The sequence below is a fragment of the Eubalaena glacialis genome, chromosome X (genome assembly GCF_028564815.1).
Source record: "Eubalaena glacialis isolate mEubGla1 chromosome X, mEubGla1.1.hap2.+ XY, whole genome shotgun sequence".
Classification (NCBI taxonomy): domain Eukaryota; kingdom Metazoa; phylum Chordata; class Mammalia; order Artiodactyla; family Balaenidae; genus Eubalaena; species Eubalaena glacialis.
In genome coordinates this window covers 24,788,787-24,814,382 of record NC_083736.1, presented here as the reverse complement: position 1 = coordinate 24,814,382, position 25,596 = coordinate 24,788,787, and the positions used below count along the sequence as shown (strand labels likewise).

Sequence of the window (25,596 nt, the reverse complement as noted above, 5' to 3'; positions counted from 1 at the left end):
CAGTTAACAGCAATCAACCAATTTCATGAGATGTATGATTACCACTGTCTTCATAGCTTTCAAATGCATGTACTAGAGCTGCTACATAATCAAATATATACTCTTTGCCCTATACCTTCTCAAATCTCCACATATAAGATTTTTTGCATTATGAGGCTAAAGCACTCCAAGGATTATCACTATTCCACTTACTACTAGCAGTATGGTCCTTGTTACTATCTAACCAGTAATTGATCCAATTTCAGAATTCATTCTTAGAGTCTGCTTCTTAAAACCACTGTCATGTCCAACTATCTTAGTTTGGGATTTCCCCAGATTCTGAGATAAGAATTTGAGTGAAAGTAGTTTCTGTGGAAGGTGATCCCAGAACCTGGAAACCCTAGTAGGGGAATGAAAAACTGAGACAGGGAAGACAATGAACCAGTAAATTATTTATTATGGAGCAGCTAACTCATGAATTATCTTGTGCTCAATCCATCTGGGTAACTAGGCCCCACAGTTAACTGCTCAAGGTTAAAGGAGGCTGTGGTATTTATCCTCTAACTCCCACTGTCCTAGGCGAATGGGAGACATTAACTCTCTGGCACTCCAGGCCTGCCCCATTCACAGGCTGAGAGAAAGCCCTCAATGGAGAGCTACTGATGCTTCATTCAGGAATGTACTGAAATGGTGAGTGCAAAATGGACATGGGCAAGGCACTGACAGCATCGGCTACTCTCCTCCACTGTCATTGGGCCTCTGTTTCTAATGCACAAATCTGATCATGTCATAGCTCTGATTAAAAAATGTTAAATGCTTTCCAAAGTCTTTTAAGAAAAATAAATCCAAATACTAAAATAAAGTGAAGCATAGGAGACTCTTTAAAATCATTTCCAAAAACCTAATAAGATATATTCTTGATATGTCCTTTTTCTCTTTGCTATTCACTTTATTGTGTGACTTTTTATTTAGCTTTATTTTCTATTTTTATTACCTAGCAAACTTAAGTTCTTTTCAATGGAGAGAGTTAGAGAAGAACTCCATATAACGAGACTAATACAAGATGTGCTATTTTCTGTCAGAGATTTTGTAGGTCCAATAGACATCCTACCCTCTTATCTAATGATTACAAGTGATCTGTGTGTATAATTCAAAAAGTTAGAATTTTTCAGGAGTCTCAAATATACTATATTCAAATACAGATCTATACTCAAATACAGATCTAATTTTTGATGTATCTTATTTCTTTTCTATAAATTATTTCAATAAAATCATTCTCAGTTTGTATAAATGGGAATCATTGCTTTCAGTTCCTCAGAAGCTGGGGGTGGGGTGGGATGGGGAGTATATTCAATGAACTCCTCTTCCCACCCTCACTTACTTCCTCAAATCAGTTTATATGCCTTGGTGTGTGAGTTGCTCTTTTAGGTGGCTCAAAATAGTACTTCTCCTAATGCCTTTTTCTACTGGTAATAGGCACTATTGAAGTTGCTTTGGCGATGAGGTTGTTTCTCAGATTCTCCCATAGCACATAAAGTCCTGCTAGCTAGTTATATGATTAAGGATGCTGAGACCAGGCTTGATGAGTGGGGAAATGAGTAGACCTCATATTGTCAAGATTCATTCACTGCCTTGTTTTGTGGGGCTAAGAGTTTCAAACTACTTCTTACTTTCATCTGTGGTTTTGACCACAGTGAAAAATCAACACACTTAAGTCTCTTTGGGGAAGTTACTTTGTCAACCGACTAATGAGCTTCTTGTTATATATTCTTTGGCATATTACTTCAATTTTGGATTTCTGAATGGAAGTTTTCCAATAATATTGTGCACTCGAATAACGTGAAAATATTCCAAATCATTTACATTTTCTTTTATGTCTAAATTTTTAAAACTACAGCATTTCAATTTATATTTGGTAGGGTACAAATGAATTGAATTGAAAGTATAGGAGAGAAATATACCAAAAGTGATACTAAATGTTTAGGATGGAGAATGTATTGGAAACCACCCCATGGGCCTCCTAATTCTTTTCTTCAAAAGCCAACCCAAACATTCACTTTTATGATTTTCTCTTTATTGTTGCTCTATTACAAACCACAGCACCTTGCATTTTACCTCTTATATTTGCTCTAAAATAAAATCAATATACACAGTAAAAAGGAACTTCTTGTATGGTTCTTTTATTGACAATTTTCTAAGGATTTTACAAGTGTATACCATCTATTTCTTTAAATGTAACTATATATCTCAATATAAGAAAGCATGTGGAAGATAGGTTATTATTAAAAATCCTTCATAAATATTTTGGTAATAGTATATTGAAAAATGCTTTTGTCTTTTCTTTTGGAAAGACATTGTTAAAGACTTAATTCAGGGTTTTATGGTGTGGAAATAAATACATGTTTGTGTCTACGTAATATAATTATGTTTTGGAAAGAAATTTGAAAATAAAAAAATACTTGAGATATAACACTTTAAAAACATGAGGATAAAAATGATCTTTTTAAAAGTGCAAAGAATATGTAATGGCAAGTTTGAATGTTATGGCCTGGAAAGAGCAATTAAAAGATGGACAGGCCATCACTGTGTTAAGGTTAAATTGTTTGAAAACAAACTCCCCATGGTCTACAGAAATCTATTTTGTTCCTGATTATTAAAATTCTCTCAGTCAGCAACCAAACATTTAAAACTTGATTTTTTTCAGCCCTCTCTCTTTAGCAGCAAGAGAAGAGCTAGAGTGTAGGAATAAAACTGCAAATAATACTAATACCCCCATCTTCATGGGACAGTGTGGAGGTGAACAGAGTGTTCCAGGCTGAGGGACAGCATCTGCAAAAGCCTAAGGAGAAGGGAAAACATGGCTTATTTGAGCAACTGAAGCTATCATGATGATGTATGTTTGTGGATGAGCACTGAAAGAAAATGAGACTAAATAGTAAGCATACATGAGATCATGAGAGGCTTTGCATGCCGTATGAAGAGGTTTAAAATTTATCTTAAAGGTAACAGGAAACCAATAAATATGTACAGCTTTTTTATGTTAATTAAACTTCAATAAAGTAGTTTTAAAAAAAAGAATGGGGAATGTTGAAAGAACACAGTAGCCAACGTTAAAGAGCTCCTAATAGTTAAAGTTGGAATATTTTGTGCAAAAAAAAGAAAAAGAAAAAAGAAAAAAAGATAGTATTGGATTTAAACCCATAGAATAAAATGAATATCCATAAGTCCATCCATATAGATATAAATAAATCACCAAATAGAGAAAAAGGAATTGCTCTTTATGAGAGCAGAATTCCAACTGATACGTGTAGAAAGAGGGAAATAGAAAATTCACTATTAAGCACACACTATGGTAACAATTAATGTAGATCAGATCCACTGATGGATACTAAAAATAGTGAAAGTTTGACAAGAAACACAATTTGTGTAGTCTCAAATTATCTCCTCAAAAACTATTAATTAACCACACAGAGAGATAGTAACTTTACAGTGGAAATACCTGAAAACAACTACCTTAACCAAATAACCACGAGTAACATAACCAATAATAAGGCATGGTGACATAATGAAGCCCTTGAGATGACACACAAAGAAGGGCACAAGATTATGTCTGTGGTATTCTTGCCAAAAATGTATGACCTCATTCAAATCATAACAAAACATCAGGCAAATCCAAACTGAGGGCCATCTGCAAAGTAACCAGTACGTATCAATAGTACCAAGATCATAAAAGACAAAGAAAGACTCAGGAACTATCAGAGATTGGAGGAGACTAAGGACACACAACAACTAAATACAATGTGGAATAGGACATTGGATCCTGGAACAGAAAAATGGGAATTAGTGGAAAAATTGGTGAAATGTGAATAAGATTTATAGTTCAATGAATGGTATTGCACCAATATTAATGTATTGATTTTAATTATTGTTACTTAAAATGTTAACTTTAGGAGAAGCTGGATGAGGGATATATGGGAATTCTCTTTACTGTTTTTACAAATTTTTTGTAAGTATATAATTAGCTCAACATTAACAATTTAAAAAATATAATTGACTCTTCATGGTAGGAAAGGAAGCAGAGATGACCATTGCCTGAAACATAGTGACCTCAATAAATAATTGTGAAATGTATGAATAAATAAAATAATGAAAGACAATTTACCTAAATCCCAAAGTTCTACCTCAGGTGAGCAGTGACCCAAAATTCTGTAATAAAAGTGATCTGTTTCCTAATCATTTATTTCAGAACAGAAAATCTTAAGTCAAACATCAAATTTTAAAATGTATTAAATCTGAAGTTGTTAGTTCTCTTAGAGCAAGCAAAGTACATAGAACAAATGGAACAGCAGCTTTTATGTTGGAGAAAGACAATACCGTTTTATCAAGTAGGCCTCAAACAGAAAAACCACAACAAAACCAGAATGAACAAATAGAGGGAGAAGTGATATGTTTAATCCCTGAGGTAAGATAAATTAGAAAAAGTAATTTTAATACCTGTACTTAAATAGTTCATGGAAACACAGATATTGAGATCCAAAAATAAGTGCAAGTGCCAACCTAAAACACCCAGTAGAAAGAAAAGAAACTGAGAATTTTGACATCTACTGTGTTTTATTAGCACAGTGAGAAGAAGGAAAATAAGAACAATAAAAAAACCCGAAAAGGACATTTAAGACCTCAAGTTAAGGCTGCTTATGGAGCTCTGAAATTATGACTATATTGAACTGAGCTTCCCAGCGTGTCTGCCACAAGCCTTATGTGGTTATTTTGCACTTGAAATCTAGCTAGTCCAAACTCAGTCATGTTGTAAGTGTAAAATGTATACTATATGTTGAAGATCTACTATGAAGGAAAGAATGCGAATTATCTTATGAAATTTTTATATTGAGTACATGTGGAATGATAATATTCTAGAGATATTGGGTTAATAAAATTAGTAATTAATTTTACATAATTTTTTACTTTTTGAAATGTGACTAGGAAATTTTAAATTGCTTTTGTGGTACACATTTTATTTATGCTTGCATTATATTTCTATTGGATAGCACTTATGCAGAAGATGAAAGAAGCTGAGTAGGGAAGCAGTATTTTCAGCAGCATTGAGCCTTATCAGTAAGACTCTAGCATTTCTTTCTAATATTTATTTAATATTTATTCTTACATTCATACTTCCTTTTAAATTCCCACTGGCACCACCTTTTCACTTCAGAACTGAAGTATTCATCAGCTATCTATTAAGCCCTTAATTTCAAGAGGTGATGTTCTGGAGGAATATGATGAAGCTGTTGCTGAAATGTCTGATTCTGTAGCCTGCCAATCCTTCAGGGCATGAGGAGACTTGACTTCTAGAGCCAGATCTCATGTGGCGTATTTAAATTCATCTCTTTCAGTGTCCGGCACAGAATTATGTTTCAATGTCTCTTAAAAGTTTCTGTCACTTTTGCTAGGCTAGCCCAGTTTCTGGGGGGTACAGAACAACAGGAACTCAAGGGAAGAAATAACTTTATTCCTTTTTGTCTTTATACCCTATCTGCCTTTCTGTTCTCAAATCCTAATGAGACAGAGAAGCTACCCATCTCAAAGGCTCTCTTTTATTTTTCTCCATTAAAATCCAGACCACAGGCAGTCCTGATTAATCAACTCTCTTTTGTTGCTTTTCACTTGACGCTGCCTGGCTTGACACTTCACTTGACACTGTCCTTCCATGACAAGGGCCTTATAAGCAAAATAAATTTAAACTTAACAGTTCATACTTAACACATCTCATTTGAGTCCTATATTAGTTATTATCAAATTCTGTGGGCTCATTACTCTTGTACTCTGATCTAAATCACTGAGGATCCAAAAGAGCTTTTATTAATATGGATAACTATCTATAGTTATCTTTTAGAAATTAAAATGGAGAAATTTTAAAAACACTTATCAACTGATATAAAATGACAATAATAAACCGCTTACATTTTTACAACCCTTTCATGAAAAAGAATATCTATATTTTTAAAACAAAAATTAGTGAGAAGAGTGTTTTTGAAAATCTCTAAGTCTGGCTTAATAGAAGACAATGGGCCTATCATATCTGCTTCTGCATTTAAGCTGCTGCAACGTTTAGTTTGGGCTGATGCATATGAATAAAATCTGGCTTCATACAAGTATAAAGTTTGAAAAGGGAGGAGTATTTTAATAGTCTTTTCAAATAATTATATGTATACTTCTTCAACACTACACCCAAATAGGCAAGTGGCAGTTTCTTAAAGGTTAGATGTGATGTGAAATTTGAAACCATTATCAGTGCTCTTTTTGTTCTTTGCTACATTATAATCTTGCATGCTAGATCTTTTGACCTCACAGTCTCCCTTTAAAGAGTATCATGGATTCCACAGACCATACTTAGAGAACTGCTTTCCTGGACATCCTCAGTTCCTTTCTCCCTGAATGACACCCCTTTTATGCCTAGGTATTCAATGTAAAGGACATTTCCCTCAGTATAGACATAGCATAGAAAGATCTTGGTCAAAAGCAGACATTTTTTTATCATATCACTTCTCCCATAAAAATCTTCCTTCTCAAAGCAGTAGGTCTCCTGGTGACCCTTTTGAAAATTTATTTATGTCAGAGAATCATTTCTATGACATAGATCAAGGAGTGGAATGAGTAAGTTGTCAACATTATAAATATTAGTGTAAGTGGTCAATGAATAATTACTAAATATGCAAATTTGATTTCACACATTTGTAGTTTTCACTAACTAATTCCCTATCTCTTGATTATAGATGTTAGCAAGTGAAAATATTGACTTAATTAGGTTTCCTGGTATGAAAAATAGTGAGTTAAAAATTCAGGCATTCACAAGAAATTCAAGTACAAGAGGATTTTACTTACTGATGAATTTTAATAAAGTTAGATGACCATAACTTATTTATACATAAGTCCCTTCCCATACCTAGAATTGATTTATAGGTAGTCTTCTATCAAAATGAGTTCATTCATAAATGAACTCCTTTAATGACATCATGAATCTCTAATTTATGAATTTACTCTTATCTATTGTGTATCTTTAATATTGACATATAAATCTTGCTTTTAATTATTTTACTGTTTTATAATTATGCAGTAATCCTAACATTTACGAGTTAGCGTTCTTTATCCACATTTTCTAGGGGATGGAGGAGTACAGATCCAACACTTTCTTCTATCTGGCCATGGTGCCAGGCATGACTCTTGTGAATTTTTTCTTTGATTTGGCAAAGATTTATGCATGGTCCACTCTGACCCTGCTATGGGTTGGCCATACCAAGAGACACATCTGCTTTGGGCTATCATATTTGAGCCATTCTGTTAACTCCCTCACCAGGCTTTTCTAATTGTAGTTGGCTTCCTTTGGCTTTTTTCCTTAGGGAGAGAATGTGCTGGTCTGGCTGACCTGACTCTCCAATCAAGTTGACAGTTGTGTTTCTTATTGTAAATTAATAGATCAGCATTCAGGTTTACTCTGAAATATCCTGGGAATTGCTAAGCGTGGGCCAACATCCCTAAGTGGGATCAACACTAAAGCACTGAAAACATTGAGTTTCTAGACCTGAATCACAATAAATGCATTAAGGAATTTCCACTGGGTGAGAGCCCTTAGCAGCCAGTTCTCTCTGTTAATACACTTATATGTCAGAATGTCGTTTATTACTTTTCACATATGTTTGAGATAATATCCATAAGTGAGATATAATAGATGGCTTGAGTTCACTCTTATGTAGAAAAAAATCACTATTTCCTTATAATGGATAGTGTTTTTCTTTAGATAAAGCTGCTCTGAATAGGCTTAATGTATCTTCAATATAACAAGGAAGCAGACTTAATTGCTATTCCCCAGGAAGGATTTCAAAAAAACTCACACTCAATGCATTATGATTTTTTTAAAGTTTTTTTCTTTCTGTATTATTGCATTGGCTGACTTGAGATAAATTTTAAAATTTTGTCTTGAGAAACCTGCAGTAATTATTTGTGCTGAGGCAAAATATAGTCAGGTTTTCTAGAAGTGGGGATAATCCAAGAAGTAAATAGGAGATATTTCCTTTTTCAAACTATCACCACTAAAGACTTAGTATTAATACTAGATAGCATTTTGCAGTGCACAAACGCTTGTAACAAATATAGTGCCAGATTTCTCTTAATACAGCCTGACAGATGAAGAGAGCAGATATTATTTCCATTCTAGAGGTAAGGAAACAGAGGCCCAGAGTAGTTCCATGACTTTTCCAAGTTCACATAGCTAGTAAGATCCAGGTGGAACTGTGTCTATGTTTATGAAGAAGCCACAGAACAACAATTCAAATACGTTATAAATTGCTGCTACGTTGTAATGAGTTAAAATAATGTATAATCAAATTACTCTTACTACGTACATACTTTGATTTATTAATGGAGAAGTATTAGGTGAATTGTCACTAGAACCTTGTTTTTTCTTGTTTTGCTGAATGTGTGGCAATTTTGTGTACTGTTTCATCTAGATCTCCCAGAATTCCTTCCAACAAAGTGGGGATGCTTTGTTGCTTCATCAGAATGGGTACATTAAGACACAATCAAATGCTTTGGATGCATAAAGCATGCAACTTTCTGAACACTACTAGGAGATGGTAATAATACTACATAATATTACAGGTTCTTCCCCTGTCCCCCTACACACACCAATAGGAATTCAGATTAATTCCTTTCCACATGACCCCTATCAAAACAGGGGAGAAAGTATGGTACATTTATAATGGCTTACACTGTGTTATCAAATAAGTTTCTGACTGGAAAGAATTTCTGCTTTGACAAGCATCAGTGGAAACCAGATCCTTCCCTTACAACATTGTGTGACTGATGAGTAGAAGAATTTCCCACAGCCCAGCTCCTGGTTCAAGACATTTCAAACCTTGTTTCTCCTCCCCTATCCACAAACTTTCAATCCTAAGCTCCTTAGAGCATGTTCATATCACAGTAGTACTTCTGGTCCTGCATATCCCTGTCACAGCTGCACTGGGTCAGACAGAATGGGGAACTATAGGAGTTTTCCTGGAAGCCATTGCTATATGGATGGCTAGAAATAACTTTTCTTGAACATGGCTAAAAATCACATAAATATATCCCAAAGTAAATCTTTCCCAACTCACCTTCACCCTAGTCATATCCCCAAAGTTTTTTGGCCATACTATTGGAATTGACAGAAGGAAAATGTGACAGAAGACATGTCACAATGGAAAGAAACTGACTACAAAAAATAATCTTAATTTGCAAATTTTACAAAGCACATGATTGTATGGACACATTGTTCAAGGCCTTGAAAAAGTCACCAGCAAGTGCAGGGCCTTGAAGTTAGAGACTCCTTAGCCCCATGGAAAATCTGCTTCTGCCAGGTGCCCATATCTGTCCTTCCTGCACTGTCAATGTGTAATATGAATATGACTATATTTTTCAGTCTATCTTATATTTCCCCTTGACCTGAAAGTTTCTTTATACCAATGTATTGGCTCTTCAAGTCCACAGAATCCAATAATTAATTAATCATAAGGTTTAATATACACGCATTCTGAAACATACATGTTTCAGAAATCAGGTATGGCTGGATATCCTTAGGCTGGAAGGGCTCTCTCTAAGCTTCAGAGCCCTCCCAGCCTAAGGATATCCAGCCATACCAGATTTCTGAAACACAGTGATTAGTGTCTGTTCCAAATGTGTTTCCCTCAGTCCAATGTATCGCCTGCATGTTGCATTTTAAAAGTTCAGGAGTGAGTGAAAATCTATTCCACTACTTCAGAAAAGCCCAAAGGTTGCCTAACTTTCAACCAGCCTCCAGTCTCTGTCACCAACATTCAACTGAACTGTCCTTGCTGAATTTTCTGGTTTCCAGATGAGCAGGCCCTGAGCATACTTCTGCACAATCTCAGTCATCTGTTTATTCACCACGGGTCTAAGTGTAACACACTGTAAATGTCTTTGGCTTGACTTTCTGGACTGGCTTACTTTGGTGCCTCTGACTATGAAAGATTGGCTTCAAACATGTTCCTCAGGCAGGGCATCATTGCTCCCGTTATACCAGAAATACCTCTGAGTAGCCAGAGGCCATTATAAGAGAATGGATTAAAATACTGAGAAATTCATGTCAATTGCCCCAGCCACACTAACTGTTGGTGTGTGTGTAGATTTATTTTTGTGTATATATGTGATTTCTTAAATATCTCTTATTTTCACACCTTAAGAGATGGGGAAAGAGTGCAGATGTCAACCATGCTTTTGGCAGAAAAGTGAAAATCTTGTACTGGTGACTGCTGATAGTGAAAGTGTGTTGGTAGCTATATTGACATACCCTGAAATATTTTAAAAAAATAGTTGGATCCATAGGAACTAAATCTTTTGATTTCCTGACCTTAGACAAGTGAACCAATAGGAAATAAGCCCCTACTTCTGATGTAGTAGCAGTGAAAGGAGACAGGTCACTGAAGAGCAATCCCAGTGGAGGAAGATTATTTTAGGAGGATTGAGTCCTGTTCACTGACTAGAAATACTGCAGTGTGTAATCCGCTTGTTCAGATCAAGCTTTGAGACTTCCAAAAGTTTTCAGAAAATGTAACCCAAGTGGGAGCTCTAAGTCGACAAGCCATGGGAAAAGAGAATAACATGTACACAGCACCCTCAATAAATAGATCTGTTCCAAGACCCTGACATTTAGGACTCAGTATTCATGGTCCTTATGGATAGACTAAGGAATACTGGGATATATTGCAGTTTTGCCCCTCTCCTTCCTGTACACATGTAACCACATTCTCCATCACATTACTATAACTTTATTCCTTTAACAAAACTAAATTAGCAATCATTCTTCCATGTAAAAGTAGAAGACACAACACTTACCTTCTGACTTAGAACAGGTTGGAATTGAGCTTATATTAATCCCATGATGATAGATAAGTTACATTTTATCTCCACGTGGTCTCTTGCAGCAGGGTGGTCGTACTTCTCACATGGAAGCTCAGGGCTCCAAGCTGAAAATAGCAGAAACAGCCATAAAGCGATAAAATTGCCTATTTAGCATTTTGGTCTTTCCCAGTGTTCCAGGAGAAGCTAACTGTGGTGGCCAAGAAACCTAGAAATCTAAGTCCTTGGAGAAATACTTGTTTATATGATAACTATCGAACCCTCTACATTAACCTCAGAGGTCACAGCCACAACCACATCCTCTTAGCTGGAGTACTTAAAGATACTTACATGGTAAGGGGATATTGAGGGACATACAGAAAAGGTGGCAATATGGAGAATGGAAATTGTGTTTCTTTCCTGATCTGATTATCTATTGTTACATAACAAATCATTACAAAACTAGTGACTTGCTAGAACAATCTATTATTATCTCTTAAAATATTATAGGTCAAGAAGTGAGGCAGGTCTTGGCTTCTCGGGGCTTCAAGAGGATAGAAGTGGTAGCTGCTAGTCCTCTGAAAGGTTAGGACTGAACGTTTGTGTCCCCCCAAAATTCATATGTTGAAGCCACAATCCCCAAAGTAAAGATATTTGTAAGTGGGACTTTGAGGAAGTAATTAGGGTTAGATTAGGTCATAAAGGTGGAGTCCTTATGATGAAATTAATACCCTTAAAAAGAGGAAGAGACACAAGAGTTTTCTCTGTCCCTGCCATGTGAGAATACAGTGAAAAGGTGGCTGTCTACAAGCCAGGAGGAGGGTCCTACCCAAGAACTGAATCTGCTGACACCTTGATTTTAGACTTCCCAGACTTTAGAACTGGGAAACAAATTGAGAAACAAAATGTTTGTTGTTTAAGCCACCCTGGGCATAATATTACTTCTTCCATATTCTGATGGTCAAAGTAGTTACAGGCCAGCCCAGATTTAAGGGGAGGAAATATAGACTCAACGTCTCCTTGGAAGTACAACCAAAAAATTTGTGTTCATCTTTAATTTACCACACCTCTCTTTGGTAGAGATTGCTGAAGCCCTAAAGTTAGCCCTAGCACTTGGAGTCATGATGTCAGAACCCTTCACAAAGTCAGAATTCTTAAGGATGGCACTCTCACCAAAGACTTCAGAGCTCTAGCACTGATTATAAAAGCCTTAGGTATACCCTGATTAAACATGAACTGCACCAGACCCAAGCAGCTATACACAAAGGCATTGTTCTATTCGTCCTGAGGGGAGTTGAACTTTGGTAGAGGAAAGTGTTTAATTATGCAGCTTTTTCCTGGGAACCTTTGGAGGCAAAGTTTAAATCTTCCCATTTATAAAATTATGTGGGAGAAACTATAAAGGATCCAGGGAAGATCAACTGAAAAGATTAAAGGATAGGAAATTACTTCTCTGAACAAAAATGAAGGAGTTCAGGCTATTGAGCCATAACAAAGGAAACTATCCAAGCTTAATCGATGTCTTGAAGTGTAGGAGAGGATATCCTCAGAAGGAAATTAAGCAGTTGCTCTGCTTAGAAAATGCTACAGCGAGAGGAAATGACCTAACAAAATAGATGAAACAGGAGTAGGATCTTTCTCTCTATGAGAGAATCAAAGAGCTTGAAGGCAGATGTTTTAAAAGTAAAAGAGGCTTTACTGGTTTTTGGAATTAATGTATTATTATTGAACTCTACTGCTTTAAATTAATGGGAAAAATAAACTAAGTAGCAAGATGAAAGAGGAGGGAGGAAAATCATACAAATGTGAAGTGGCCCCTGACATTAGGTTGCTGACAGTCTATTTGGGAAGACAACAAGTGTGTGTTAAATGAATAATTAAAGGTAAGAGAGAAAATTTATAGACATAGATGAGCCCCCACCTGGGAAGAGTGGTCCTGATTGGCCTGCCCCAGGCCCATATTTATTTTACCCCATGGAATATTCATTCTGTCTTCCTTTTGGTTGCTTCAGAGGCTTCCCTTGCCTTTCACTGTAGGAAGATTTATGGAAAGGGGAAAAGGGGAGAGACTTTCTCTTGAATTCTTTACAAATGCTCTCCATTAATTCACTGCACTGCAAAACACCCATGGGCGAAACAGGAACTGCAGGGGGGAGGGGTTGTCAGTCATTCTAGCAGTTACGGAAAGAATTGATGAAATAGAATTCATATTTTATGGCAAGAAGAGAAAAACTTAAACAAAATTTTTCTTTGCCTGTTTGGGCCTCCTCCCTCCCCTTTAGTATTATTTAGTTTGTATTGTGCATCTGCATTAACCAGACCTCCTTAGCAGATAACCTTCCTTCTTAATCTTGTAAGGGGCCACAATGACCCACAGCCCAGTACTCACTTTGTATATGTAGATCTGGATTGTGTAAACCATCAATAATACGTCATTTAGCATATAACCCTTTCTCTCAAAAACTTACATAACTGTGCTTTGACCTGTAATGGGTGGAACAGTCCTCAGAGCTTACTGAAAGACGATCTCCCAGGTTATAATCCTTAGGTTGGCTGGAATAAAATTTTCCATTTCTTTCTTAGATTGACTATTGATTAATTTTTTCATCAACAGAATCAATAGAAAGAAATAGGGATAGAAAAAGCCGATATGTATCCCTCCTCCCAACCTAAATTGGTTGCATCTTCACAAACCAAGGAGCTTCAAACCTCTCCTCAATCAATAGCAATCTTTTCTCACTCTTAGCACACCCTAGCTCACATCCTGTTTCTCACTTTTTAGATCACAGAAGTGTCAACCTACTTTTCCGTTACTTCTATCTTAGCCCCTCCCCTATGGGATACCCTTGAATCACCACCCAAAAACTTGTGGTAGGGAAATCATAACATTTTTAGAGGTAGGGAAGAGAACAAAGCAGATTCTCTGTTTCTACTACCAAGCTTCTGGAGGTGCAGTAGGAGGTATGATGGAAGGGGAAGTTCTTTACCAGGTTTCCCACAGAAATAACAAAAGCTACACGTTATTTAGTGGTTTCTGTGTACAAAGAGCTTTATATATAATTAAGATTGTGAACCATAAGAAAATTGCCAATTTTGTAGGTTCCCAAAAGTTGAATCTTGAAAATTTTCATATGGCTCAACCTACAAATATTATATAATGTTTTAATCCTTATACTAACTCTCAGAAGAGGATATTATTAACTTTTTGTACTTAATACATTTAACAAAACTGAGGCCATGAGAGTTTAAATAACCTGATGAATATCACACAGATAGTAAGAAAAGGAGCCACCATATTATCAGAATTTTATTCCATTCCCAAACCCCATCTACTATCCCCATTATACCTTGTGTTCCGTTGATACCCATTGATATTTTAAGTCAAGTATGTTTTATTTTGCATACTTTTGTAAAAGCTTCCTCCTATCTTAAGCATAATTTCTATACTATTTTTAAATTAGAAAATCTTACTAGAGTTAAACATTTATTTTATTTTATTTATTTATTTTTAACATCTTTATTGGAGTATAATTGCTTTACAATGGTGTGTTAGCTTCTGCTTTATAACAAAGTGAATCAGCTATACATATACATATATCCCCATATCTCTTCCCTCTTGCGTCTCCCTCCCTCCCACCCTCCCTATCCCACCCCTCTAGGGGGTCACAAAGCACCGAGCTGATCTCCCTGTGCTATGCGGCTGTTCCCACTAGCTATCTATTTTACATTTGGGAGTGTTTATATGTCCATACCACTCTCTCACTTCGTCCCAGCTTACCCTTCCCCCTCCCCATGTCCTCAAGTCCATTCTCTAGTAAGTCCGCGTCTTTATTCCCGTCCTGCCCCTAGGTTCTTCATAACCATTTTTTCTCTTTTTCTTTAGATTCCATATATATGTGTTAACATATGGTATTTTTTTCTCTTTCTGACTTACTTCACTCTGTATGACACACTCTAGGTCCATCCACCTCACTACAAATAACTCAATTTCGTTTCTTTTTATGGCTGAGTAATATTACATTGTATATATGTGCCACATCTTCTTTATCCATTCATCTGTTGATGGACACTTAGGTTGCTTCCATGTCCTGGTTATTGTAAATAGAGCTGCAATGAACATTGTGGTACATGACACTTTTTGAATTATGGTTTTCTCAGGGTATATGCCTAGTAGTGGGATTGCCGGGTTGTATGGTAGTTCAATTTTTAGTACTTTAAGGAACTTCCATACTGTTCTCCATAGTGGCTGTATCAATTTACATTCCCACCAACAGTGCAAGAGGGTTCCCTTTTCTCCACACCTCTCCAGCATTTATTATTTGTAGATTTTCTGACGATGGCCATTCTGACTGGTGTGAGGTGATACCTCATTGTAGTTTTGATTTGCATTTCTCTAATGATTAGTGATGTTGAGCATTCTTTCATGTGTTTGTTGGCAATCTGTATATCTTCTTTGGAGAAATGTCTATCTAGGTCTTCTGCCCTTTTTTGGATTGGGTTGTTTGTTTTTTTGATATTGAGCTGCATGAGCTCCTTGTAAATTTTGGAGATTAATCCTTTGTCACTTGCTTCATTTGCAAATATTTTCTCCCATTCTGAGGGTAGTCTTTTTGTCTTGTTTATGGTTTCCTTTGCTGTGCAAAAGCTTTTAAGTTTCATTAGGTCCCATTTGTTTATTTTTGTTTTTATTTCCATTTCTCTAGGAGCTGGGTCAAAAAGGATCTTGCTGTGATTTATGTCGTAGAGTGTTCTGCCTATGTTTTCCTCTAAGAGTTTTACAGTGTGTGGCCTTATATTTAGGTCTTTAATCCATTTTGAGTTTATTTTTGTGTATGGTGTTAGGGAGTGTTCTAATTTCATTCTTTGACATGTAGCTGTCCAGTTTTCCCAGCACCACTTATTGAAGAGGCTGTCTTTTCTCCATTATATATTCTTGCCTCCTTTATCAAAAATAAGGTGACCATATGTGCATGGGTTTATCTCTGGGCTTTCTATCCTGTTGCATTGATCTATATTTCTGTTTTTGTGCCAGTACCAGACTGTCTTGATTACTGTAGCTTTGTAGTATAGTCTGAAGTCAAGGAGCCTGATTCCTCCAGCTCCGGTTTTCCTTCTCAAGATTGCTTTGGCTATTCGGGGTCTTTTGTGTTTCCATACAAATTGTGAAATTTTTTGTTCTAGTTCTGTGAAAAATGCCATTGGTAGTCTGATAGGGATTGCATTGAATCTGTAGATCGCTTTGGGTAGTATAGTCATTTTCACAATGTTGATTCTTCCAATCCAAGAATATGGTATATCTCTCTGTTTGCATCTGTTTGTATCATCTTTAATTTCTTTCATCAGCGTCCTATAGTTTTCTGCATACAGGTATTTTGTCTCCTTAGGTAGGTTTATTCCTAGGTATTTTACTCTTTTGTTGCAATGGTAAATGGGAGTGTTTCCTTAATTTTTCTTTCAGATTTTTCATCATTAGTGTATAGGAATGCAAGAGATTTCTGTGCATTAATTTGGTATCCTGCTACTTTACCAAATTCATTGATTAGCTCTAGTAGTTTTCTGGTGGCATCTTTAGGATTCTCTATGTATAGTATCATGTCATCTGCAAACAGTGACAGCTTTACTTCTTCTTTTCTGATTTGGATTCCTTTTATTTCTTTTTCCTCTCTGATTGCTGTGGCTAAAACTTCCAAAACTATGTTGAATAACAGTGGTGAGAGTGGGTAACCTAGTCTTGTCCCGGATCTTAGTGGAAAAGGTTTCAGTTTTTCACCATTGAGAACAATGTTGGCTGTGGGTTTGTCATATATGGCCTTTATTATGTTGAGGTATGTTCCCTCTATGCCTACTTTCTGGAGGGTTTTTATCATAAATGGGTGTTGAATTTTGTCAAAAGCTTTTTCCACATCTATTGAAATGATCATATGGTTTTTATCCTTCAATTTGTTAATATGGTGTATCACATTGATTGATTTGCATATATTAAAGAATCCTTGCATTCCTGGGATAAACCCCACTTGATCATGGTGTATGATCCTTTTAATGTGCTGTTGGAGTCTGTTTGCTGGTATTTTGTTGAGCATTTTTGCATCTATGTTCATCAGTGATATTGGCCTGTAGTTTTATTTCTTTGTGACATCTTTGTCTGGTTTTCGTATCAGGGTGATGGTGGCCTCATAGAATGAGTTTGGGAGTGTTCCTCCCTCTGCTATATTTTGGAAGAGTTTGAGAAGGATAGGTGTTAGCTGTTCTCTAAATGTTTGATAGAATTAGCCAGTGAAACCATCTGGTCCTGGGCTTTTGTTTGTTGGAAGATTTTTAATCACAGTCTCAATTTCAGTGTTTGTGATTGATCTGTTTATATTTTCTATTTCTTCCTGGTTTAGTCTCGGAAGGTTGTGCTTTTCTAAGAATTTGTCCATTTCTTCCACGTTGTCCATTTTATTGGCATATAGTTGCTTGTGCTAATCTCTCATGATCCTTTGTATTTCTGCAGTGTCAGTTGTTACTTCTCCTTTTTCATTTCTAATTCTATTGATTTGAGTCTTCTCCCTTTTTTTCTTGATGAGTCTGGCTAATGGTTTATCAATATTTTTTATCTTCTCAAAGAAATAGCTTTTAGATTTATTGATCTTTGCTATTGTTTCCTTCATTTCTTTTTCATTTATTTCTGATCTGATCTTTATGATTTCTTTCCTTCTGCTAACTTTGGGGGTTTTTTGTTCTTCTTTCTCTAATTGCTTTAGGTGTAAGGTTAGGTTGTTTATTTGAGATGTTTCTTGTTTCTTAAGGTAGGATTGTATTGCTATAAACTTCCCTCTTAGAATTGCTTTTGCTGCATCCCATAGGTTTTGGGTCGTCGTCGTGTTTTCATTGTCATTTGTTTCTAGGTATTTTTTGATTTCCTCTTTGATTTCTTCAGTGATCTCTTGGTTATTTAGTAGTGTATTGTTTAGCCTCCATGTGTTTGTATTTCTTACAGATTTTTTCCTGTAATGGATATCTAGTCTCATAGTGTTGTGGTCGGAAAAGATACTTGATACGATTTCAATGTTCTTAAATTTATGAAGGCTTGATTTGTGACCCAAGATATGATGTATCCTGGAGAATGTTCCATGAGCACTTGAGAAGAAAGTGTATTCTGTTGTTTTTGGATGGAATGTCCTATAAATATCAATTAAATCCATCTTGTTTAATGTGTCCTTTAAAGCTTGTGTTTCCTTATTTATTTTCATTTTGGATGATCTGTCCATTGGTGAACATGGGGTGTTAATGTCCCCTACTATGATTGTGTTACTGTCAATTTCCCCTTTTATGGCTGTTAGCATTTGCCTTATGTATTGAGGTGCTCCTCTGTTGGGTGCATAAATATTTACAATTGTTATATCTTCTTCTTGGATTAATCCCTTGATCATTATGTAGTGTCCTTCTTTGTCTCTAGTAATAGTCTTTGTTTTAAGGTCTATTTTGTCTGATATGAGAATTGCTACTCCAGCTTTCTTTTGATTTCCATTTGCATGGAATATCTTTTTCCATCCCCCCACTTTCAGTCTGTATGTGTCCCTAGGTCTGAAGTGGGTCTCTTGTAGACAGCATATATACAGGTTTTGTTTTTGTATCCATTCAGCCAGTCTATGTCTTTATGTCTTTTGGTGGGAGCATTTAATCCATTTACATTTAAGGTAATTATCGATATGTATGTTCCTATTACCATTTTCTTAATTGTTTTCGGTTTGGTATTGTAGGTCTTTTCCTTCTTTTGTGTCTCCTGCCTAGAGAAGTTCCTTTAGCATTTGTTGTAAAGCTGGTTTGGTGGTGCTTCATTCTCTTAGCTTTGGATTGTCTGTAAACGTTTTAATTTCTCCGTCGAATCTTGCTGGGTAGAGTAATCTTGGTTGTAGGTTTTTCCCTTTCATCCCTTTAAATACGTCCTGCCACTCCCTTCTGGCTTGCAGAGTTTCTGCTGAAAGATCAGCAGTTAACCTTATGGGGATTCCCTTGTATGTTATTTGTTGTTTTTCCCTTGCTTCTTTTACTATTTTTCTTTGTATTTAATTTTTGATAGTTTCATTAATAGGTGTCTTGTGTTTCTCCTTGGATTTATCCTGTATGGACTCTCTGTGCTTCCTGGACTTTATTTCCTTTCCCATATTAGGGAAGTTTTCAACTATAATCTCTTCAAATATTTTCTCAGTCCCTCTCTTTTTCTCTTCTTCTTCTGGGACCCCTATAATTTGAATGTTGGTGCATTTAATGTTGTCCCAGAGGTCTCTGAGACTGTTCTCAATTCTTTTCATTCTTTTTTCTTTATTCTGCTGTGCAGTAGCTATTTCCACTATTTTATCTTCCAGGTCACTTATCCATTCTTCTGCCTCAGTTATTCTGCTATTGATTCCTTCTAGAGAATTTTTAATTTCATGTATTGTGTTGTTCATCATTGTTTGTTTGCTCTTTAGTTCTTCTAGGTCCTTGTTAAACGTTTCTTGTATTTTCTCCATTCTATTTCCAAGATTTTGGATCATCTTTACTATCATTACTCTGAATCTTTTTTAGGCAGACTGCCTATTTGCTCTTCATTTGTTTCGTCTGGTGGGTTTTTACTTTGCTCCTTCATCTGCTGTGTGTTTCTCTGTCTTCTCATTTTGCTTAACTTACTGTGTTTGGGGTCTCCTTTTCGCAGGCTGCAGGTTCTTAGTTCCTGTTGTTTTTGGTGTCTGACCCCAGTGGCTAAGGTTGGTTCAGTGGGTTGCGTAGGCTTCCTGGTGGAGGGGACTGTTGCCTGTGTTCTGGTGGATGAGGCTGGATCTTTTCTTTCTGGTGGGCAGGTCCATGTCTGGTGGTGTGTTTTGGGGTGTCTGTGACCTTATGATTTTAGGCAGCCTTTCTGCTAGTGGGTGGGGTTGTGTTCTTGTCTTGCTAGTTGTTTGGCATGGGGCGTCCAGCACTGTAGCTTGCTGATCGTTGAGTGGAGCTGGGTCTTGGCGTTGAGATGGAGATCTCTGAGAGATTTTCGCCATTTGATATTACGTGGAGTTGGGAAGTCTCTGGTGGACCAATGTCCTGAACTCAGCTCTCCCACCTCAGAGGCTCAGGCCTGACACCCAGCCAGAGCACCAATACCCTGTCATCCAGATGGCTGAGAATAAAAGGGAGAAAAAAAGAAAGAAAGGAAGAATAAATAAATAAATAAGTAAATAAATAAAAGTTATTAAAATAAAAAATAATTATTAAAAATAAAAAAATTTAAAAGTAACTTAAAAAAAAGAAGGAACGAAAGAAGAGAGCAACCAAAACAAAAAACAAATCCACAAATGATAACAAGTGCTAAAATCTATACTAAAAAACAAAAATACAAAAAAAAAAGGGACTGACAGAACCCTATGAGAAATGGTAAAAGCAAAGCTATAGAGACAAAATCACACAGAGAAGCATACACATACACACTCACAAAAAGAGAAAAAGGAAAAAAATATATATATCGTTGCTCCCAAAGTCCACCTCCTCAATTTGGGATGATTCGTTTTCTATTCAGGTATTCCACAGATGCAGGTACATCAAGTTGATTGCGGAGCTTTAATCCGCTGCTCCTGAGGCTGCTGGGAGAGATTTCCCTTTCTCTTCTTTGTTCGCACAGCTGCTGGGGTTCAGCTCTGGATTTAGCCCCACTTCTGCGTGTAGGTCGCCTGAGGCCGTCTGTTCTTCGCTCAGACAGGACGGGGTTAAAGGAGCAGCTGCTTCGGGGGCTCTGGCTCACTCAGGCCGGGGGGTGGGAGGGCTACGGAATGCGGGGCGAGCCTGCGGCAGCAGAGGCCAGCATGAAGTTGCAGCAGCCTGAGGCGCGCGGTGTGTTTTCCCGGGTAAGTTGTCCCTGGATCACGGGACCCTGGCAGTGGCTGGATGCACAGGCTCCCGGGAGGGGCGGTGTGGATAGTGACTTGTGCTCGCACACAGGCTTCTTGGTGGTGGCGGCAGCAGCAGCCTTAGCGTCTCATGCCCGTCTCTGGGGTCCGCGCTGATAGCCGCGGCTCGCGCCTGTCTCTGGAGCTCCTTTAAGCGGCGCTCTTCATCCCCTCTCCTCGCGCACCAGGAAACAAAGAGGCAAGAAAAAGTCTCTTGCCTCTTTGGCAGCTCCAGACTTTTTCCCGGACTCCCTCCCGGCTAGCTGTGGCGCACTAGCCCCCTTCAGGCTGTGTTCACGCCGCCAACCCCAGTCCTCTCCCTGCGATCCGACCGAAGCCCGAGCGTCAGCTCCCAGCCCCGCCCGCCCCGGCGGCTGAGCAGACAAGCCTCTCGGGCTGGTGAGTGCTGGTCAGCACCGGTCCTCTGTGCGGGAATCTCTCCGCTTTGCCCTCCGCACCCCTGTGGCTGCGCTCTCCTCCATGGCTCCGAAGCTTCCCCCCTCTGCCACCCGCAGTCTCCGCCCGCGAAGGGGCTTCCTAGTGTGTGGAAACCTTTCCTCCTTCACGGCTCCCTCCCACAGGTGCAGGTCCCGTCCCTATTCTTTTGTCTCTGTTTTTTCTTTCTTCTTTTGCCCTACCCAGGTACGTGGGGAGTTTCTTGCCTTTTGGGAGGTCTGAGGTCTTCTGCCAGCGTTCAGTAGGTGTTCTGTAGGAGTTGTTCCACACGTAGATGTATTTCTGATGTATTTGTGGGAAGGAAGGTGATCTCCGCGTCTTACTCTTCCGCCATCTTGAAGATCTCCCCAAACATTTAGATTCTAAACAGTCTTTGTGAATATAACCTCCTGAAGTTAGACACTCCGTCATACAAGGAAGTATATGGATCCTGACAAATGATCTCAAACAATAACAAAGTCAATGAAAGACAGAAAAAATATTGGCCACAGATACTGAAAACTTAAGATTCCTGCCTGATCTGGGTTATATAATTATATAATAAAGAGGCATCCTGTCTGCTGAGACTCAGATTAAGTTATCCATCAGTTTATTAGGTCAAAATGGTGTCTGTATGTGGCTGAGCTCTGGCATTCAGAAAGAGGGGAGAAAGATCTAAGCTACAGGCAATAGAAACGGGCTTCAAAGAGATCTGAGAGCAGGCAATGAACAGGGCCCATACAGATATATCTAGTTCTTAATACAAAAGAAAACGTGATTGGGGTTAGTGGTGGTAAGGAAGTGGTTTTAACTGTATGCAGTATGTAGAAGTCCAATTAGATATAATTTCATTAGGATAAGGTAATGTCCTCTTCATCTTTGAATCCCTAACATAGTGGCTTGTTCATAATGGGTGCTTAATACACGGATGATGAATTGAACTGGTTTCTAAGCTACCAACTCTTCATGACGGCAGAGGTTAAAAATTAGCTACCGAAAGGGTCCTTCCTTTCCGTTTGGCGGCAGCCAGCAGGTGAGCCGAGACGGGCGCTTACAAGTACATCCAGGAGCTATGGAGGAAGAAGCAGTCGGACGTGATGCGCTTTCTGCTCAGGGTGCGCTGCTGGCAGTACCACCAGCTCTCAGCGCTGCACCGCCCCCCGCCCCACCCGGCCCGACAAGGCGCGCAGGCTGGGCTACAAGGCCAAGCAAGGTTATGTCATATATCGGATTTGTGTGCGCCGCGGTGGCTGCAAACGCCCAGTTCCTAAGGGTACCACCTACAGCACGCCTGTCAACCATGGTGTCAACCAGCTCAAGTTTGCTCGAAGCCTTCAGTCTGTTGCCAAGGAGCGAGCTGGACGCCACTGTGGGGCCCTGAGGGTCCTGAATTCTTACTCGGTTGGTGAAGATTCTACGTACAGATTTTTTGAGGTTATCCTCATCGATCCATTCCATAAAGCTATCAGAAGAAACCCTGACACCCAGTGGATCACCAAACCAGTCCACAAGCACAGGGAGATGTGGGGGCTGACGTCTGCAGGCAGGAAGAGCCGCGGCCTTGGCAAGGACCACAAGTTCCACCACAGGATCCGCGGTTCTCGTCGCGCAGCCTGGAGAAGGCGCAATACTCTGCAGCTCCACTGCTACCGCTAATTTAAGTAATGTTTGTAAAATTCTTACCTAATAAACAGTTTAGGACATCCATGTCTGCTTAAAAGTGTTTTTTAATCTGTCTGTTAAAACTAGCTGTCTGCAGATTGTTTCATTGAATGCATTGTCAAATTCTGAAAGTTAAAGTGGAATAATGTTTCAAGACTTTAAGTGATGGTGTATCTTGTTTCTAATAAGGGAAATGCCTTTGTTTTTGCTTTATTAGGCAGTTGATATGTCCGTGTTTAAAATGCTCTCTGGTAACAATAGGTGTAAAATTCTGTAAAGGAGGAGCGCAGAAACTAGCCATGTAGATCTGTTGGTGCATGTGATGAAACCTACAGCTTTATTGGGGTGATGCAATGCTCTGCTGGTTTACTCTAGAGTGGCTGTTTTATGGAGTTTGGCAAGGACAAACTTTAAATTAGGTTTTCCTTGGAAATGTGAAGGATGTCATGATCCTTTATCATGATCATATGCAGAAAAATAAAGTTGACCAAGGCCCACATTTTTAGACTTAATCTACTATTCCATATATGTAACTGCTGCTTCCAAAAGGTGAAAAGTAAAGGAATACCACCATTTTTTATGAGAATTGAATAAACCTGTTGCAAGATGTTTCTCTTACAAATTGAAACAAATCCTGGTTAACCTAAATTAAATTGGCTTGGCCTCCATGGTACCACTGAAGTTCACATAAAAGGTGGGAGCTCCTGGTTCAATCCCATGACTCTGTGATCTGTAGAATACTTAACTTCATGCAAAATAGTCATGGTATTTACACTAGTGTATATTGAAACTGATGGAAATTGAACATTAGGTAAATGAGAAGGGAGTTTTTAACCCTAAGGTTTGTAAGCTAGTGATGCTAGGATTGGGAAATTGGTGTTCATCAGGTACCTTTCAAGTGTGGGAGGATAGAAAAGGCTTGGATCAAAATTTTAAATGTTTTATTTGTAGTATTAGTTTGTGACCATTATGAAATCTAAGCCACCTTGGGGAAAATAGGGTTGGTTTTATTTAAAAGTAACATTGCTAAGTCTAATCAGTGTTATCTTGGGTCAAGCCACTTTATCCAGTGCCATAAGGCTACTAAGAAGAGTCATGTAGCTGGTGTCAATACAAGTTCAATTGGTTTCCGGAAAAAAAAAAAAAAAAAAAATTAACTACCCTGTGCATACATTTTAGGTTCCAGAGTCTTGGTAAGATGTGAGAGAGAAGGGAAAAGAATTAGGAACTGAGTGCCAACTAGTTCCTATACCTGATCCTTGCTCCACATGCCTCTTAATTGGATAAAAATGTCATGAGGACAAAAAAATAGAAAATCTAGCTTCTAGCTGTTGTAACTGAGTTTCAGTTTAAGTTATAGTTCTGACTAAAGAGAATAGTTTGTAGTGCCAGCACTCAGAAAGAATGACTTATTTAGATAATATAGTATTTTAAATTATTTATTTAAAGGCAAGACTTTGATTCATGTCATGCTTTAAGGCCAAGTTATGGTTCTCAAAAATTTTGCCACGGACAGAGGTAAACCAGATCGGCTAAAAGCTTTGAAGCTTGATTTGAAGAAAAGAGATTTATGGAAAGAAAATCTTCTATATCTGAAAAAAAAAAATGAGCAAGATTATTAAATTATTTTAGGGAGTTTAATGCTCTTTCTTATGACATAAGCCTTAGTTTCAAAGAACGCCTTCTAAGTTATATCTGGTTTCATATGTATATGCCTCACATATATGATGGTTGTTCATTAAAATAAACATGTTTTGGTAAATAAAAGCAGGTTTTTTTCCCCATAACCAGATATATATTCCTGAGTTCTCTAGATGTCCTATTAATAGAAGAGATGTAAATCAGTAGTTTCTGCTGCCAAGGTTGTCATCTAGTGCTAGAACAAACAAACGCAGAGACATGATGACGGGGGAAAAGAATGAAGGACTGATAATTTGACAGTATCTCAATATCTCATATAATACAGATCCAATTTATTCCTATACTTATTTTTCTTAAGAGAGTAATTATTTCAATTTAAGTTGTAGCCCGCATTTTATCTCAACTCAGAGGCAGAAAAAAGAATAGGAAGTCATAAGATTTCACTTAACAAGAATCACCTCTCTTCAGGATTTTGCCAGGACTGAAAAGGATTTTAAAGAAAGTATGTCACCAAATTACTAGCAGTTGAGTTGTATGGACGGACAACTGTGTTCCCACAGAGGAAATTTACCATTCTGTTCTTTAGCAACTATTTTGTTCGGGCCTTTTAGGATGAGAAGTAATCCTGTTATTCTGGTAGCTGAGATGGGCCCATCGACCCATTTCTAGTCTATCTCTTATTTACTGTGATAAATTCTATACAGGAGAAGAAAAATCAAATAAGCTCCCAGGTGTCTTGATATAGCATAGAAGCCCATGTTGTGTGTGTGTGTGTGTGTGTGTGTGTGTGTGTGTGTGTGTGTGTCTCAGTGTGTGTATGTGTGTGTGTGTGCATTTCAGTTGGGATAAGAACTTACCACTCTTTCTCATGCTAAAAATTCACTTTCATTTCAACTCACTGGAATTCACAATTTTCAGGCAACATACAGACACATCGAAGTTAAAGTGTTGAAAACATAGACCAGTGTAAAATACTTAGAATAAGAGACAGATACTGGACCCTCTTTAGTTAAATAAATATACAAGCTATTAAAATACAGAAGCCATTACAGCATATCAAATGAAATGTCTACTTGTTGAGAAAAAAATAAAATAC

The 25,596-nt window shown here is 37.7% G+C and overlaps 2 pseudogenes; one reads left to right on the top strand and one right to left on the bottom strand.

Annotated features, from left to right (window-relative positions):
• The window catches only part of LOC133081732 (dynein light chain 1, cytoplasmic-like), an 80,974-nt pseudogene extending 59,422 nt beyond the window's left edge, over window positions 1–21,552 (bottom strand).
• A 268-nt stretch (window positions 21,553–21,820) lies between these two features.
• Window positions 21,821–22,892, top strand: LOC133081731 (large ribosomal subunit protein eL15-like; annotated as a pseudogene).
• Window positions 22,893–25,596: the final 2,704 nt, after the last annotated feature.